The sequence below is a fragment of the Myotis myotis genome, unplaced genomic scaffold (assembly GCF_014108235.1).
Source record: "Myotis myotis isolate mMyoMyo1 unplaced genomic scaffold, mMyoMyo1.p scaffold_m19_p_13, whole genome shotgun sequence".
Lineage (NCBI taxonomy): Eukaryota > Metazoa > Chordata > Mammalia > Chiroptera > Vespertilionidae > Myotis > Myotis myotis.
Window position 1 is genome coordinate 44,320,736 of NW_023416317.1, and position 18,540 is coordinate 44,339,275.

Sequence of the window (18,540 nt, forward strand, 5' to 3'; positions counted from 1 at the left end):
CAGGATTCTTACTAAACACAGGCCAAGGACTCAGGCATCAAAGGTGGGGGATCCAAAAACATTGATCAGATATCAAGGATGGGGGAACACAGAGCAATTTTTTGTTAAGACTGTGCTGGACAGGCCAAAGACAGGACAGGGGCCAAGGTAGAGCCTGGTTAAAAAGAGAGCTCAAAGGAACATGACTAAAATTAGGTCAGGAAGTCTTTGTCACAGGGTGGCCACTAGATGAGATATTGTAAGCCTATTATCTGGTACATGGTCTTCTCTATCACAGAGCAGTCCTGTGCTGAGAGGACTGGAGACGAAATCCCATAGGGCAGTGGTTGGCAAACTCATTAGTCAACAGAGCCAAATATCAGCAGTACAACGATTGAAATTTCTTTTGCGAGCCAAATTTTTTAAACTTAAACTATATAGGTAGGTACATTGTTATTAACTTAATTAGGGTACTCCTAAGGCTTAGGAAAAGCCACACTCAAAGGGCCAGAGAGCCGCATGTGGCTCGCGAGCCGCAGTTTGCCAACCTTAGCCATAGGGCATCTCCAAGTGTCCTATGTTCCTAGGCAGAGTACAAGGACCTAGGAGAAATAGCAATTTTCTCCCCTTGCCAAATCTAATTAACAATTCAAGTAAGAATGAACCTAAAGCAAAATTAGGAATAGGTTATGTTTTCAGACCCTCTGAGTCATTTTTGGATTCCACTTCTACATAAACCCTCACCAAGTCTCTCTTTGACCTCATCCTGCTTTCTGATTTCTTCCCAAATTTTATGTTTTTATTATACACACACACACACACACACACACACACACACACACACACACACACACCTAGAGGCTCAGTGCACAAATTCATGCTCATGTGGGGTCTCTCTGGGTGGCCTGCAGGGATCAGGCCGACACCCGCAGTCCAATGCTGCCTGCAGCTCCTACTTGCTGCTCCTGCTCTTCCTGGCCCCACTGTGCCTGCTGAGGGCTCATGCCCAATCAGTCCTGATCCGGAGAGGCTCGTGCTGCCACAGCAGCGCTCGCTATGTATGAGCCCTGCGTCTGGCGCCCTCCCAAGGGGAGTGGCCTGTGGGACTGGGCTGAAACCAGCTCTCCGACATTCCCCAAGGGGTCCCAGATTGCACGAGGGCACAGGCCAGGCTGAGGAACCCCACCAGTGCATGATCGGGCCAGGGAGGGGTCTCAGGAGGGAACCAGGGTGTGTCCAGCACATCTCGCTCAGTCCCGATCAGCCAGACCCCAGCAGCAAGCTAATCTACTGGTCAGAGCATTGGCCCCTGGTGGTCAGTGCACATCATAGCAACTGGTCAACTGGTCAACTGTCTGCCCCCTGGTAGTCAGTGCACATCATAGTGAGTGGTTGAGCAGCCTTAGCATATTACACTTTGATTGGTTGTTTGCTTGTTCTGCCATTCAGTCTATTTGCATATTACCCTTTTATTATATAGGATATATATATGTATATATATATATATATATATATATATATATATATATATATATATATATCTTACAATCCCTTGCTCCTCTGAAATTTCTTCATATAAGACATGCTGGATATAATGCTTGAACCATGGGATATGTCCAATAGATATTGTGGTAATATAGTCAGGGAAACAGCTTAGATCCTGGGAAGGGGGAAGGCTTTTGGTCTCCTATAAATCATGTCATATAGATTGTTGCCTACTTTGTGGATTTACAAATTGACCTTGACCCTAGATTCTTGAAGGTTTTATCTCAAATAATATCAGGCAACAAGGGAACCTTCAGGAAAGATCATTTTATACTTCAGTTCTTGTTTTTTTTTTTTTTTTCCTCTAAAATCCTGGATCAGGTAATACCATGTCAAGCGTTAATGAAAACAGACAGGAATCTGGGAAGAACTAGACAAGCTCACACTTATCAAGTCTGAAATTAACTGGTTAGAGTCCTTTTTTATCAGAAAGAATATTTTTCTAAATTTAAATCTGCAGTCTCTCAATTATAAATTTCATCAGAATGTAAGACTTTGCATTGACTAAATGAATAAATCAGGCTTTAAATGAGAAGATCTTACAGAGCTTATGTATGTGCACCTATGTTGATTTATACAGAGCTATGTTTAGTTATGCTCCATGAGTAAATGTTAGCTCTAAATCTTATAATAGGTCCTAGCACTGAGGAGTAGCTTTAGATTGTGTTAGCCATTTGCATCTTAAGACTATCCTCTTCTTTTAGAGATTGATACTGCTCTGATCTGATGTACCTGAAAATCCATGCACAAGTCTGTTTTTCAACTCATTTTCTATGAGTAGTACTCAGTTTGCTTTGGTTCCTTTGAGAGTAGAGAACATGTAAGTTCAACACAAAGGGAGAAAAAGCTTAACATGTCAGTACTAGAGTTAGAGTGAGGATGAGAACCTAAAAGCAACCCAGGAGGGTTCCACTAGCTATTGGTGAGTCCTCTACTGCTCCCTTGCGCTGTAGATAGCTCCTACTGTCCACACAAGGCATGTTGCTACTTCTCCATTAGACCACAAACAAGTAAGAGTCAGCTCTGCATGCAATGCCTTTAAATGCTGACATTCTAATGGGATTTGTGAACCAAAGAGACAGGATATAGCTTCCTCTATACCACGTATAATCCATGCTCTCCTGAGAGATTTAGCAGTTAGCAGTGGCCAAGTAGGATGCTTTCAAATTGCTTTGTTTTCTTTAATCACAATAAGATAAAAATTGTGGGGAAACAAAGAGCAGAGGGCAGTCCAAGGATTTCCCTTGGTTTTTATTTCCTATTAAATGCAATGAGAAGCAATATCCATATATTAGTTGCTCTGCCTCCAGCACTAGACTGTAAGGGGGGAAGGTCTTCAATTCTCTATGGGGTCGTAAAGCCCAGGGCTGGCACTTCCTACTCAGTGATCAGGAACAGATACTGGGATGGTGCCCAAGGCAGACTACAGAACCACTGTAGTCATCAATTCCAGCAAAGGAGGGCCTGATTCTAGGAGGAATCATAGGGACTACAGTAAAGTAGAATCACAACTTCCTTGTCTATTTTTAAAAATCCTTCCCTGATTTATAAAAAAGCTCAAACAGCCCAGCTGTCATGGCTCAATGTTTGAATGTTGACCTATGAACCGGGAGGTCATAATTCAATTCCCAATCAGGGCACAAGCCCGGGTTGCAGGCACATCTCCAATGTGGGGTGTGCAGGAGTCAGCCGATCAATAATGCTCTCTCATCATTGTTGTTTCTATCTCTCCCTCCGTCTCCCTTCCTCTCTAAAAATAGTAGTAATAATAATAATGATAATAATAATAATAATAATAATAAACCTTAAATATAGAAATATTACACGAACATACTTTAAGTAAGGTATCTGCTGTCATGCAACCTCCATTAGGGAAGATATGCAGCCTATATTTTTTAAAATGGCACAGGACAATGGTATAACTCACATTGAGAATAAAGGAAGCAAACCCTTAGTCCCATCTGTTCCCATGAGGGAAAAAAAGTCACCTAGAGGTCCAGATACTTCAAGCACCTCCTATGGGATTCTTCACCCACTCCACTCCCTCACCCCAGATCTTCCAGAAAAAAAGTTACTAAGTCTATCTATATTCAGTTTGGATTCACATAGACTATTAGGCAAAAATATAGAAAACAATAACCTTGAGATGGAGGATAGGAGTTCTTATCATTATAACTTCCCTTTTGCTGACCTTTATGCACAAAAGGCTTTCCTGGGACAAGTCCTGCATATTTATCTTGATGGGGCTTCAGAACTTCTCAGAGACTAGATCACAGAAAGTAGAGAAACCAAGACAGTGATTTCAAAAAGTTAAATGTAGTAAAAATTAATGAAGTCTGTTTTATTTGAGTCTTGATCTTCCCTTGCCATTTCCATTCCATGTTATAAAAGAAATCAGGCAGATCTAAATTTATACTCATTCTAGAACCATGAGTAAACTAGAGAAGGCAGATGTAGGCTCATAGGAAGAAATATTTCCTAACCAGCCTTATAAATGTGATAGAGGCTTTGAAAACAGTACTGGGAATCTTCAGAGCAGAAGGGTCCAACCACATATAAAGAGTGATGCAGAAGCTTTTTATCAAAAGAAACCATCAACAAAAGAACAAGAAAGCCCATTGCATGGGAGAACATATTTATCAATGTTATCTCTGATAAGGGTTTAATCTCCAACATTTATAGGAAACTTATACAACTTAACAAAAGGAAGATAAACAATCCAATCAAAAAAAAATGGGCAAAGGACCTAAATAGACTTTTCAAAAGAGGACATTCAGAAAGCCAAGAGACATATGAAAACATGCTGAAAGTCACTAATCATCCAAGAGATGCACATCAAAACAACAATGAGGTAACATCTCATACCTGTTAGAATGGCTATTATCAACAAATCAACACACAAGTGCTGGAGAGGATTCGGAGAAAAAGGAACCCTCCTTCACTGCTGGTGGGAATGCAGACTGGTGCAGCCACTATGGAAAACAGTATGGCGTTTCCTCAAAAAATTAAAAATAGAACTGCCATTTGACCCAGTAATACCACTTTTAGGAACATATCCCAAGAAACAGAAATACCAATCAGAAAGGATATATACACCCCTACGTTCATAGCAGCACAATTTACAATAGCTAAGATTTGGAAACAGCCTAAATGTCCATCAGCAGATGAACGGATTAGAAAACTGTGGTACATCTACACAACAGAATACTATGCTGCTATAAAAAAGAAGGAACTTTTACCATTTGCAACAACATGGATGGAACTGGAAAGCATTATGCTAAGCGAAATAAGCCAGTCAGTGAAAGATAAATACCACATGATCTCGCTCATTTGTGTAATATAAAGAACATTTAAACTGTTGAACAAAAATAGATAGAGGCAAAGAAGCATCAAACAGACTGTCAAACTACAGGGGGAAGGTAGGGGGGGCGGGTAAGAGATCATCCGAAGGGTTTGTATGCATGCATATAAGCACAACCAATAGACACAAGACACTGGGGCGGGGGAGGTGGGGCGGTGTGTGAGGGCAAGTGTGTGGGGGGGGGGGGGATAGGGAAGGCCCGGAGTAGGTCAATGGGGGAAAAAAAGAAGACATATGTACTACTATTTGTAACATGTTAAACAATAAATAAGTAAATACAATTTTTAAAAAAGAGTGATGCACAGATCTTTTCTTACCTTGAACAATTGAAGAGATAATCTTTTGGATTCCTTCCAACTTTGAGTTTCTATATCACTGAACAAGATAGCAAAATCTTGTTAGCAAAAATTGAATATATAAACATCTTATAGCCATAAAAAGGGGATAATAACTCAGAGAAAAGAGTTATAAAATTACTTATTTATTTACTGACTTCTTACTGAAGAAATTTTAGGACTGATGCAATATAGAAGGGCATAAAGTCCTGAGGAAGGATGGCATCTAAAACAAGAAAACCTGAATAAGGATTCTTTTCTCTCTCCACTTAAAAGTTTGGTGAGGTTAGAGTAGACAGACATCAGTAGACTATAAGGCAAGATGACAATCACATTCTTATATGATTTGAGGAGGAATTTAAAGAAAAAAATGATGTAAATTTCCTACTACATAATAGTTTTAAAGTAAATGTTAGTTTTCAAATATGCTCATTTGTAAAGACCTTTGGGCAGAAATGTTCTATTTTAAATAATAAAGCAAAACTATACATACAGTGAGGAAGTGTATAGTATCATTTCTTTTATAAATCAGTTCTGTGGGAACAGCTTTAGTTAAAACTAGAAATGATATGCAGTAGGAACTTGAGACTATGTCAAATGAAAAATATGTGACTATTTCCAGTAGCTTGCAAAATACAGCCAGCTCAGTCTATCACACTCTCTTAGCGTCTCAATGATGAAAAACCTACTTAGCTTCTTCACCTGGTTTAGAGTTGAAATCTACCAGTTGACTCAGGTAATTAAGACTTCCAATGTTTGCTAAGAAAAAAGGCCTACTGTACTTCTGCTCTTGACATTCCAACCGGTAATGATTTGGCTTTTTCTAAGTTTCAAGAAAAACAATTTTTATTTTAATGCATACATTTGGAAAACTCAGAAAACTATGCCTGAGCTAAAGCCTAAGTACAGGAAAATGTAACAAAGTTTTATTTTCCAGTTTCCCCAGAAATACAAAATAAAAAACAAACCTAATCAAGTAAGCAAGCAATCAATCAAACAATTTTTTTTTTAAAAAAAGTAATATAACTGGAGAAAGCAAAATTCAAGTTTCCCATAGTCTAACTCTAAGATTTTATTGCCAATACTGTTCCTGATGAAATTTTAATACAATGCTTTTTGTTTTGAGAAATCCTGAATTAACCAAAGAAAAAGAGATACTCCATTTGCTACTGCTATATAAGAAAATCACCCTAGAACTTAGTAGACTTAGTAGCTTAAAACAGTTAAGGATCACTTATTTTGATTACGAATCCACACTATTGACAGGGCTTTGTGGAACCACAAGGCATTGTCTGGGAGAGCTTGAATGGAGGGTGGAGAATGTGAAGAAGCTGGTGAGTGGAGTGCAGATAGTAGAGTACTAAACTTTACATAAAGGGAAAAGCCAACAGTATTCACAAGGTGAAAGAGGATGAGTAGTCATTGGGAGCACAGGCTTTATAGTCAGAGAGACCTAAGTTCAACTTCCAGCCCTAGTGGCAATGTGATGTTGAATGAAACTCTCTGAGCCTCAGTCCTCTCATCTATACAATGGGATGACAACATTTCCTATATTGAGCAAAGTGAGCATGTGCACATACCATTAACACCATGCCATTTATTACAGCAGTGGAATATCAGAGCACAAAGCCCTCAGTGCAGAGGCCCTGGTTGGATGCCCCACTGAAAGGACTCTTTCCCTACAATGCTCTGCATGTCAACAGAGCAGGGGCATGTGTCAGGAAGACGACCTAGTTAGAAAGGAGGAGCCAAAAGAGCTCACCCTCAGTTTGTTATGATGAGCCAGTTCCATGTTAAGCTACTGAATAACAGACAGAAACAGGAGTCCAAGGTCCTCTATATTTGTCTCTATTCAACCTACTTCACAAGATTGCTGTAAAGATGAATGCAAAATGTTCAGCAGAGCACCTGACATGTGTTAAACTCTCAATGTTAACTATTATTGCATTATTATTGGGTTCCTCCTACTTTCTTAGGTATCCTCCTTCAAATATAAAGTGATGGGATTCATAGAAGAAATGCTCTCTATAAGCATGTTATTGTTGTAAACATTATGTTTTTTTTTGTTCTGAGGGCTGTATTAGTGATTGGTAAAATCAGCAGCCATTTATCCTGGCTGGATCTGTGGATTATTTGGAGGTCAGCAGAGAGGGAGCAGGCAGATCTAGGCTGAGCGTGGTTGGGCTCAACTTAGCTCTACACCATATGTTTCTAACCCCTTTCTGGAAGCAACAGTAAGCCATGGCATGCTCATCTCAGGGTGATGAAGATGCAATGGGAAATAAGCAGAAATGTACAAGAACTCGAGTTTTAGATTCAACACTGGCACACTGTCACTTCCACAATATTCTAGTGGGCTAAGCAAATATGCCATTTGGCCATATCTGAAGTCCTGGGGAGGGAAAATAAACTTCACCTCTTTAGTAAAAAGAAATACAAAGTCACAGAGGGAATAGATGAGTCCATTACTGCAATCTACCACAATGATAGACTTGGAAGATTAGTTTGTAAGCCACAAAAGGGTAGATAGGTTATAAGAGATCTTTGTGCAACTTCTAAAAAGATCAGAGAGCATGGAACCCAAAGCCCCTTGCCTGGCCTGCACTGGGTTCACTGGGTTGAATAGTGCCCCCTCCCCACCCCACCCCCGCCAAAAAAAAAATCATGTCCACCTGGAACCTATGATTGTCACCTTATTTGGAAATAGGGTTTTTGCAGATATAATTGTTGAGATGAAGTCATGTCACATTCGGGTGGGTCCTAATCCAATGGCTGGTATTCTTATACAAGGGAAATGTGGGCATCATTACACACACAAAGGAGAATGGCATGTGAAGGCACAGAAGGCACAGGGGACAAAGCTGGGGGAAGACAGCGGCAGAGATTGGAGTGATGTGTTCAAAAGCCAAGGGACTCCAAAGATTGCTGGCAACCACTAGGAGCTAGAGGCATGGAACATTCTCGCTCAGAATCTACAGAAGAAACCAACCCTCCCAACACCTTGATTCCATTTCAGAGTTCTAGATTCCATACCTGGGCTTAAATATCAGAAATGTATTCTCTCACAGAAAAGCTTGCTGCCTCCTGTCTTCGCTGAGTAATTTTGGGCTCTATAGAAGGCCAGGCAGTAGATTGATCCGAGAAGAGCTCATTTCCATAATATCCCAAGATCACACTTCCTCAGGGCCAATAAAATAAAGCAATCAACATTTCTCATAGACACACATACCTCTTTCATCAATAATTCCAGGGAGAATCAAGTGCGGTGCTGATGTCTTCAACTTATAGTGAATCTTAAACTTCGTCTCAAATTACTTCCAAGAGATTTGGCCCATAATTCTGGGTTGGAAGTCTGTTTCCAACATCCCTACTGTCAAGTTTTAATTACTTCCTGCGGGGGATCCTTCTCCTCTTAGTCCCTGAGATTATTCAGAAGAGAGACATCTGCTTGCTGCTAAACTGAAACACTACTTCCAGCTACAAAGAGTTTTTTTCTTCCTTTTAAGAAGTTCCCTCCAACTAGTGAAGAATAAAGTATGTTTTCTTCTAGAGGAAAAAAAAGGCACCTGCTTTGCTATCGGAACTATAAAAGCCTCTTACCTATCTTCACTAATACCCAAGAGGACTCTCCTTGCTATTTTCTTAGAAAACTGGGGGTTTAACCTACATATAATGGCCAAGGTTAATTAAGTAAACCCCACCACCAGATTTCCCTGGAAAGCTGACAAAATGGTATCTTTCACAACCTGGATCAGTTAAAAAAGTAAAGTGATGGACTAATGCAACAGAATAGCTAATTAAACTGGAAATACACTAACTACTTGTACCCTAACGTTGCATGCAGACATGACAAAGTTCTAAATAGCTATGCACAGGCAATTAAGAAACAGAACGCTATATAATGTGTTCATTTTTTTCAAAGTATAATTACTGCAAGAAAATTAGAGGAGGAGAGGTGGGCACAGGACAGTCCTAAAGCTGGAATCCACAGAGCATGGGGGGAAGGGACTATCGGTGTTGGAAATGGCTTTGACATTTCCTGGCTGGTAACCGTGGGAAATTCATTGAAAATCCAGTGCCTCAGTCTCCTTATACAAAGCCCTTAGCACACTATCTGCACAAACACTCAAAAACAAATAGTTGCTGTTATTTCATGTGTTCTGTTGTCTTTTCTTTCCTGCCATGGGGATGGAAATCTTCTTTCGCTGGCCACTAGGTGGAGAAAGCAAGCCTTTTACAGTAATTGAATTAAGGCCAAATCATCCTGACCTAAATAAATACAGACATTTAAGGAGAGAATTCTCTTTTTCTTCTTCTCCTTCAGAACTTCAGACAGCACGAACAGGGAATCCGGAGAGATGTTTGGGAAACTTTTGTGCAGTTCACATGAAAGTGTTTGATTGTTGAGAGCGCTCCCGCCCTGAGGCACTAGAATCCACTCAGGGAGGGTCCTAGGCAAATTATGAAGTTCACAAAGCCAGCTTTCCCACACTTTCTCGGCCTCCATGCCCTAATCTCTTCTCGCATGCATGTCAAATAGGAACCTGCCCAGTATTTTCTTTCTTTCTGAGGTATTATATAGTTGCTGATTCCCAGGGGTGTTTGCATTTGAAAGTGAACTCCCTGGATAAATTGCCTTTCTTTAATCTGCAATAAAGTAGTAAGGAGAACCCGTTAGACCTACGTCATAGAGTTCTTGTGAAGATCATTTAGTTGATACAAGTGCAATCATTTGAGAACTGAAATTTTATACAAATAAAAATGTCTATTTGGATGGAAGATATAAATTTCATTCTTTAAGGAAAAAAGATGAGAAGGCCAAAAGACTCTTGAGGAAGAATCCAGGTTGCAAGGGGACGAGGTGATATAAAAGGACATGGCTGAAGCTTTGCTGTTAAACAGCTGTAGGTGTGGGTGGTAAGAGGAGAGGGGTCCGTGTTTATGGAGTTGTGCAAGCATTTCAAACAAAATGTTCCTGAAGATGAATCCATATCACCACTATGTTTCTGCCCAGTGACATTCTAGGTAAAGCTATTATAGCTCTTTCCAGCGTAAGTTCAGGTAGCTCCAAGCTCCATATTTCCTTGCCTTATGCTACCTTTCTTTCTCACCTTGTTGGCAAAGTCTCTTTTTATTTGCTTTCATACTTATTTTTATCCTCCTATCACTGACCCTTCAGAGGCCTAAATATAACATATAAGTGTAAATTCCATATTTTTCCTTACAAAAGTTTCTGATTCTCATTTTAAAGTATCAATTTTCAATTACTCTGTTCCATGTGCATAAGACATTTGGATGTGATATTATATGTCTTCTAAAGGGCTTCCTTTCTCTGTTGACTGCAAAACAAAGACTTGAGTGCAAGCAGTTTACCTGGAAGTACAAGTAACATGGGTAGGTGTGGAGCAAAGAGATTCAGCGAGAAAATAATGGGATATTATAAAGCTGGCTTCCCCAAGGACAACTGGAACTTAATCCTGTAGAGAAACTCTGGGAATGGCACAAAATACTTTTTTTTTTCCTAGAGATAATCAAGATTATTGTAAATTTATATTGTGGAAAAGCACAAGTCCCTACAATAGCTAAAATAATCTTGACAAAGAAGGATAAAGTGGGAGGAATTACTCTGACTAATGCTAAGGCTTATGGTACAGCTAAAGTAGTCAAGAGTGTGTGGTATTCTTGGAGGGACAGAGACATAAATCAATAAAACAGAATAGAGGACCCATAAACAGAAACAAACAAAAATGCCCAACTGATTTTTATACAAAAGCAAAAGAGAAATTAACTGGGAGGGGACGAATTGCCTTTTCAATAAATGGCACGGAAACAATCAGACACTGACAGGCAAGAGGAAGAGAGAGAGAGAGAGAGAGAGAGAAAGAGAGAGAGGGAGATCATGAACTTAAAGGCAAAATGTAACACTATAAATAGTTAGGAAAATCAAAATCTTTCCTCTATTTTATGTTGTGTAACTGAAGTATGTCACCTCTGTATCATAACAACATTTTATTTAATTCCATTATTTTTGAGAGTTATAGCTAAGAGTGCAGACTGTGAAGTTCAAGTACTTGGGTTTGCATCATAGCTTTTCTACTCATCACTCTGTGACTCTGAGCATATTCCATAAATCCTCTATCCTTCTGGTTGTGTCTTATTTATTTATTTTTTTACCTGTGAATGGGAATAATAATAATAACAGCCTCAGCCTTTGTGTCAAAGGGAAGTCAGAAGGATTAAGTCAGTTAGCATGGAAGCCTGTAGAATAGTACACTAAACACCGTAAGAACTCTGCAAGTATTAGCTGTTTCCTCATATTTCATTTTGAATATTTACATACATTATTCATTACGAGGGTGTTTTCCAAACCCATTGTCAAAGGCCTATTGATTGAAAGAAATAAGAACCTTGCCTTTTGATCACTTGCACACACAGAGAGGTGATGTAACATAGTTGGATGCTTTTTCTTTCTTCTTTTTTAAGGGAAGCTGTTTCCAATCTTATTTTGCCAATGAAATAACATATTTGGGTTATTAAAAGAAGACAATAGACACCCATCTGAGATCTCAGCTTCATACAAAGATTACAAATGGTTTGGAACAGCAATCAAAGTGAAGGTATAAAGTGAGGGGAAGATGAAATATAGATGAGGGAATTATGCACTAGAATGAAAACAGTGCCAACAACAATGATGCTTCAAAATACAGATTCCCCCTCCCCCCAATGTTAGAATTCATTTCTGCAGCTTATAATGCAAGACCTGTGGGCCCCAAATTAAATATTATTTTCCTGGTTTTGAGAAAACCTGTTCTTTTCAGTATTCACTAAAATTTATGAGAAAATGTAATATATTCTTATCATATGGTCACTTTCAAATGTCTGTTCTGCTAATGCATTTAGGGGTTTTATTTCATATTTTCTTTGGCCTCTATCCAGTCAAAATGTGTGCCTTGATTTCATGCATATTCTGAAAGTTAAAGCCAATTTCTATTTGTATTTTGCATAACCAACCTAATTCTTAATCCTTGGTGGTCTTTTTTTTTTTTTTTACATTTGCATGGTATTTCTAAAATGCTAATCAATTTCAAAATTATCTGTGAATCTTCCTTCTAAAACTTTTGTTCTACTTACCTATACTGTTATCATTGCTAGGTAAAAACAAGACCATTTGGCCCTAACCGGTTTGGCTCAGTGGATAGAGCGTTGGCCTGCGGACTGCAAGGTCCCAGGTTTGATTCCAGTCAAGGGCATGTACCTTGGTTGCAAGCACATCCCCAGTGGGGGGTGTGAAGGAGGCAGCTGATCTATGTTTCTAGCTCATTGATGATTCTAACTCTCTATCCCTCTCCCTTCCTCTCTGTAAAAAATCAATTAAAAAAAGACTATTTGTCTGTTTCTTGTTGTTGTTGTTTGTTTTGTATGTGAATTACTTTGGTTTCTTTCAAACATTTTAGAATTGGTATTATGTTAACAGAAATTGACTATTTTCTTGAATCTTGCTCCTATTATAATCTCCAAACTAAACTAGATTATCTGTTGTCAATTTGGTACCACCACATACAATGCGTAGGCTAGGCATATTACATGTAGAGTTTCATTTTATTCTCACCAACAGCTTGACAATTTAGATACTACAGTTATCCCTGTTTTTAAAAAAATCATTTTTAGGTACTATTTGGAAATCCCATCCTGGTGCTACTGGTGGAGTTTAAAGAGACCTTCCACCAACAGTGAGCTGTGGAGCAGACCAACCTGGAGGGACATTTCTTAATTCTATTCCAGGAGTGGGGCTCATGGGAGCCCCTTCACAAAACTTGGGACAAAGAGAGCAACAGGATATCAGGGATACTTAGAGAAAGAGGAGGGCAGAATGCGAGGGGACCCAAGATCATTTGTTAGTATCATTTATGAAAATCAGTGCCAATTACTATAGAACTTCTTTTCTAAAGAAAGAAAATAAAAACTACTAGAGGTAAGGTGTTATGAAAAAATACTTTTTGAAATGTTTCCCTCTTTCTTAAAACTTCTCTAATATTTCACCTCTCTCTACCTCAAACTTTATCGAATCTTTGCTTATTATCACCCTCTTCCCACTCGTCCCTCTAGTAAATAAATTTCCTTTTTTCTTCTAAAGTTAAATCAATGCTCTTGTTTTCATTGTATCGGGTACCTACTTTTTCTTTCTCTTATATTTAATGGTTTGTTTTTAATCTATAATATATTCCATTCCCTTCCATAATAGAAAGACTATTTCCTTAACTCCTCTCAATGTCATCCCATAATCCTCAGCTAAGAGATAATTTCTGTTACTATTTAGGCATCCTCATTTGACAATTACTTATTGATCAATTACTATTTTCCAGACACTGTCTTAGGCACTAGAAATGCAGAGACAAAGACACAGTGGTACTGCCATTTTATCAGCAGTTTTGCTTTTCATGATTTCAGTTACCTATGTTCAACCAAGTTCTGAAAGTATTAAATAGAAAATTCTAGAAATCAACAATTCATGATTTCTAAATTGAGTGCCCTTATAAATAGCATAATAACATATCGCACTGCCCTACTCCATCCTTCCCAGGACATGAATCATATTTTTGCCCAGTGTCCCCACGCTGTACACACTCCTCACCCTTTAGTTACTTAGTAGCCATGTTGGTTATTAGATTGACTGTCACCGTATTGCAGTGCGTGTGTTCAAGTAACCCTTATTTTACTTATAATGGCCCCAAAGTGCAAGAGTAGTAATGCTGGCAATTCGAATTTGCCAAAAAGTTGTTGTAAAAATGCTTCTTCTAATTGAAAGATATGTGTGCATGGGGAAAAAAAACCCCTAACAGTATATATTGGGTTCGGTACCCTGTGCTTTAAGACATCCAATGGGTGACATGGAACTATCTCCCATGGATAAGGAGGGATGACTCTATAAATTTTAAAAAATGAATGGGATAATTTTAGAAAGTGATAAATGCTTTGAATAATCAAGGTAATGTCATGATGAATGACAGGCAGAGTGGTGGAGTTACTTTAGATGAGATGGTTGGGGAAAGGTCTTCTCAGGAGATGACAATACCTGTGTGATGAGAAGGAGTCAGTTGTGTGGCTAACTGGAGGAAGAATGCTCCAAGCAAAACATGTCCATATACATATACAGAAACATGTCTATATATATATATATATATATATATATATATATATATATATATATATATATATATACACACACACACACACACACACACACAGAAACACGTATACTCGCATATACATATACACATATACAAATAGAAAGATATAACTTTTCATTTTGACCTTTAGTTTCCAGCATTACCTATTAAAGGACTTCCTTTTCAGTACCCATTGCTTGGGTACTGTGTTTCTATGTTAATTTAAGACAGAGGCAAGCCTGGCTAATATCATCTTCTAACTTGCCTGAAATTATGTTGCTCTAGGGGAGCCTATGGGAGCTGGGGTAATGCATGTCCCTGGCCAGCCTGCAAATGTCCCTGAGCATTCTAGACAAGGTCATATAGGAAATACAATATCCCCCCTGGCCCCCAAATTTACAATCTCTTGACAACTTCATTCTTCCCCAACCCCTCACTAACATGAAAACTTTTATTATGGGGTAGGAACATACAGGCCTTTAAGAGAAAAATCAACCGGACATTCTAAAGTTGCTCGTAACGCTGTTGTCCCTGGATGATTCCCTCCTGGTCTACCTTTTTGAGCTTTTGCATGTTGTGCTATGTGCCCTAGAAGCACTGAAAGATGCAAGCTGTTTCATCAGCTTGGCAGGAACAGTATTCCTTGGGTCTTCCACCTCCTGTCCAGCTCCAGTAGATCTGGTGTTGTTTTAAAGAGCATTGGTTTTACCTTTCAACCAAGAGAAAGGTGAGGTCAATTATTCTAGGACAAAAAAAGTATTGCAAGAAAATGCAGGAGGCCAGGGCATCAGTTGCCAAGAAATATGAACTAAAATAGCTTGAACTTTTGATCTCTGCCTGCTGATTAAGCTGAAAGCCCAAAATAGACTCTTTTAATGCCATCTGTGACCTCCTCAATCTCTTAGCTCTTTTCTTTTATTCAGGCCATGCTACTCAAATTTTCTCTTTGAATGTCGCAAGTGACAAATGACCTTTCAGTTAACAATGTCCAATGGTCATTTAACAATCTCATCTTCAACCTTTCAGCGATATTTGATGTTGCCAACCACCCTTAGCTACTTGTAGTTCTGCATCTCCTCCCACAGCAAAAGGGATTGTTCTGTATGTCTTTTTATCTCCCAGGATCCTTTTTATAAGTCTCACTCACTGTCTTCTACTATAACACCCCATTAATTTGATGGTGCTTTTTTTCTCTCTGTGTCTCACCATTAGTGATGTCAAGTATCACTTCAATGAGAAGGTCTCCAAAGTCTAAACCTATAAACTTAACCACTCTAAAGGCTGAGCTCTTGCCTGGCCAGTGTGCCTCAGTGGTTGAGCAACTACCTAGGAACCAGGAACTCATGGTTCAATTCCCAGCCAGGGCACATGCCAAGATTGCGGGGATTGGTACCAGGTGTGGGGTGGGCAGAAGGCAGCCAACCAATGATTCTCTCTCATCATTAATATTTCTATCTCTCAGTCCCTCTCCCTTCCTCTCTGAAATCAATAAAAATATATTTAGAAAAGACTGAGCTCTTAATTTCCTCCAAGATATTTCTGCTGGCAGCTTGTATTGTCAGCAAACAGCATTCCCAAAGAATACTTGCTTATTCAGAGTACGGGAATGTTATGGACTGAATCATGCCCCTCACCCTTCCCACCCTCCAAATTCATATATTGAAACGCTAATGCCAAGGACCTAAGAATATGACTATATACGGAGATAGGGCCTTTAAAGAGGTAACTAAGTTAAAATAAGGTGGTTGGGGTGAATCTTAATTGAGTCTGATTCGCGTCTTTATAAGAAGAGATTAGGACACACACAGAAAGAGAGAAAGAGAGACACCAAGGATGGGTATGCACAGGGAGAGGCCAAGTGAGGACACAGCAAAATGTTGCCATCTGCAGACCAAGGAGAGAACCTTCAGAAAAATACCAAACTTGCCAGCACCTTGACCTTAGACTTCCAGACTCCAGAATTATGAGAAATAAATATTTGTTGTTTAAGCCACCCATTCTGTGGTATTTTTAAATGGCTGCCCTAGCACAGTAATACTGGGTTTAAAAAGAAAAGTGAAATGTGTAATTTAACAAATAGATCTGATGCTCCTCTTTGTGTAGAAAAGTCATTCTAAAATGAAGGCAATTTTGCTCCCCTTCGGGGACATTGGGTAATGTCTGGAGACATTCTGCTTGTCACATTGGGGGAGGCGGGGGGAGGGAGGGCGCGAAAGAGGGTGGAGTTACCTACCGACATATAGTGAGTAGAGGGTATGGACGGTGCTAAATATTCTACAATGTATAGAACATTTCCCTTCCTCCATAACAAAGAATTATCCAACCCAAGATGTCAATAGTGCTGAGGTTGAACAATCCTGCTGTAATGGCATGAATTTGCCTAACAGGTTTGTGATTTGGGGATGAGGCGCTTTAACATTTTTCTTGGTGGTTGAGCCTGCAAAGTCATAGCTGCAATAGCTCATTATCTGGTGCCAGACACTTTGAGCAGTTAGCTAGACGATGCTTTCACTAATGATCTCCATCAGGCCAGCTGGCCCTACCTGTGATGAACATTCTGGACTGGGGAACACTTTACTTTACAATTAGCAGAATGGAAACATTTCCGAGGTTTGATTTTCACAAAACACAGAAGGCAGAAACTAATTCCATATGTCAGATATATCTCCCTTTAAAGATAAAGCAACAGAAAGACCCATTCTTTTTGCCCACAATGTACTGGACATGAATTTATTTAAACCAATTTATTTATTTTTTTAATTTAAAAAAATTCTTTATTTCTGCTCCTTTCATACACCTTCTTGCTCAGAAAACAGTCTTACATACACATCTGAAATAACGTGCTGTCACACACTCTGTTTAAAGGCAAAGCACCACAGGTAAAACTGGTCAGCTGTCCAGAGTTTGAAGCTAATGGGATCTTATTTCCTGGTTTTACACTCCCAAACAATGTTCAGATGGTTGTAAAAAAAATTAATCACTCTACTCAGTGTTATAGTTGTAGAAATGGAGTATATTTTCTTTAAAATTAAAAACCAAGAAGAAAATGCCACTTAACATCATTGGTATGTCAGTGTAGGTCAGCAGGAAAACACCCTGCATAAGCTTGTCTCTTTGATACCAAGAAGATATTGTAATCCGAGCTTTAATATGTTTCCATGTTTCCTACTAGATGCTGCTTTTCTGCTGCTTTTCATTCTTTTCCATATTTCATATCAGAGGTTTGGTACAGCCTTTAAAACTTCATTAACTGGAACAAATCCAGTGTACACAGATTTCTTCTCAAAAGGCATGCTAACCCATCAGATAGCCTGGCAATTTCATTCTCATGAATACTTGAGCCAGGAAAGAAACTCAATAGGACACAGAAGAACCCAATGAATAGAAGAAGAAATCTATTGAGTTTTGGAATGTTTGGAGCATTGGGTCAGTCTAGGATTATGAAACCTAAACCTCCACTGTAAACAGGAAGCCGTATGTGAGTCCTTCCATGATATACTGGTATTGTCCATTTACCCTGTAGGCCATCTTCACCAGTCATAGTGCCAACACTTGGAGGTTCAACAATAGCATCATAAATGATTTCTCCGGTGATGAGAAAGTAAGACACTACCACCAGAGCATACACCTTCATGGCCAAGGGCATGTGCACACAGGCCAGCTTCTTCAGCTTCAGGTTGGGGGCATTTCTGCTCTAAGAATGGGACTGGGTCTCATTGGTACAAAGTGTCCATGTTGGTGGTGGCAAGAGGAGCTCTTCATCTCAAGCTCCACATGCCACCCAGAAAACTAAACCAATTTATTATTAAAGCAAATTTAAATATGCTCTATTTAGCGACACAGGTTAGTAAAACTAAGTTCAAACAGGTTTTTTAAGACAATGACTATGCAGTCACTTGAAGACAGCCCAGCACCAGTCAACACTGAAGCTGCCATGTCTCATCCGTTTCCAGTTTACCAAATTGGTTTGTAACTGGGGTCATGGAATCTGTTTTGCCATCCCCTCTCTGGAAGGCAGCAGAACAACGTGTAAACCCTAAAACGCTTGAGGCTGGGGATGACCACTCACTGATTTAGTAGTGGGGATGAGGGTTGTCAGGGATGCTTGCTCCAGGCTCCATTTTTATTCCTACAGTTATGATACCGTTTTAAG

At 39.3% G+C, this 18,540-nt stretch overlaps 1 pseudogene; it reads right to left on the bottom strand.

Moving 5' to 3' along the window:
* Positions 1 to 17,681: 17,681 nt before the first annotated feature.
* LOC118667868 lies at positions 17,682 to 18,121 on the bottom strand (annotated as a pseudogene).
* Between the last annotated feature and the right edge of the window lie 419 nt (positions 18,122 to 18,540).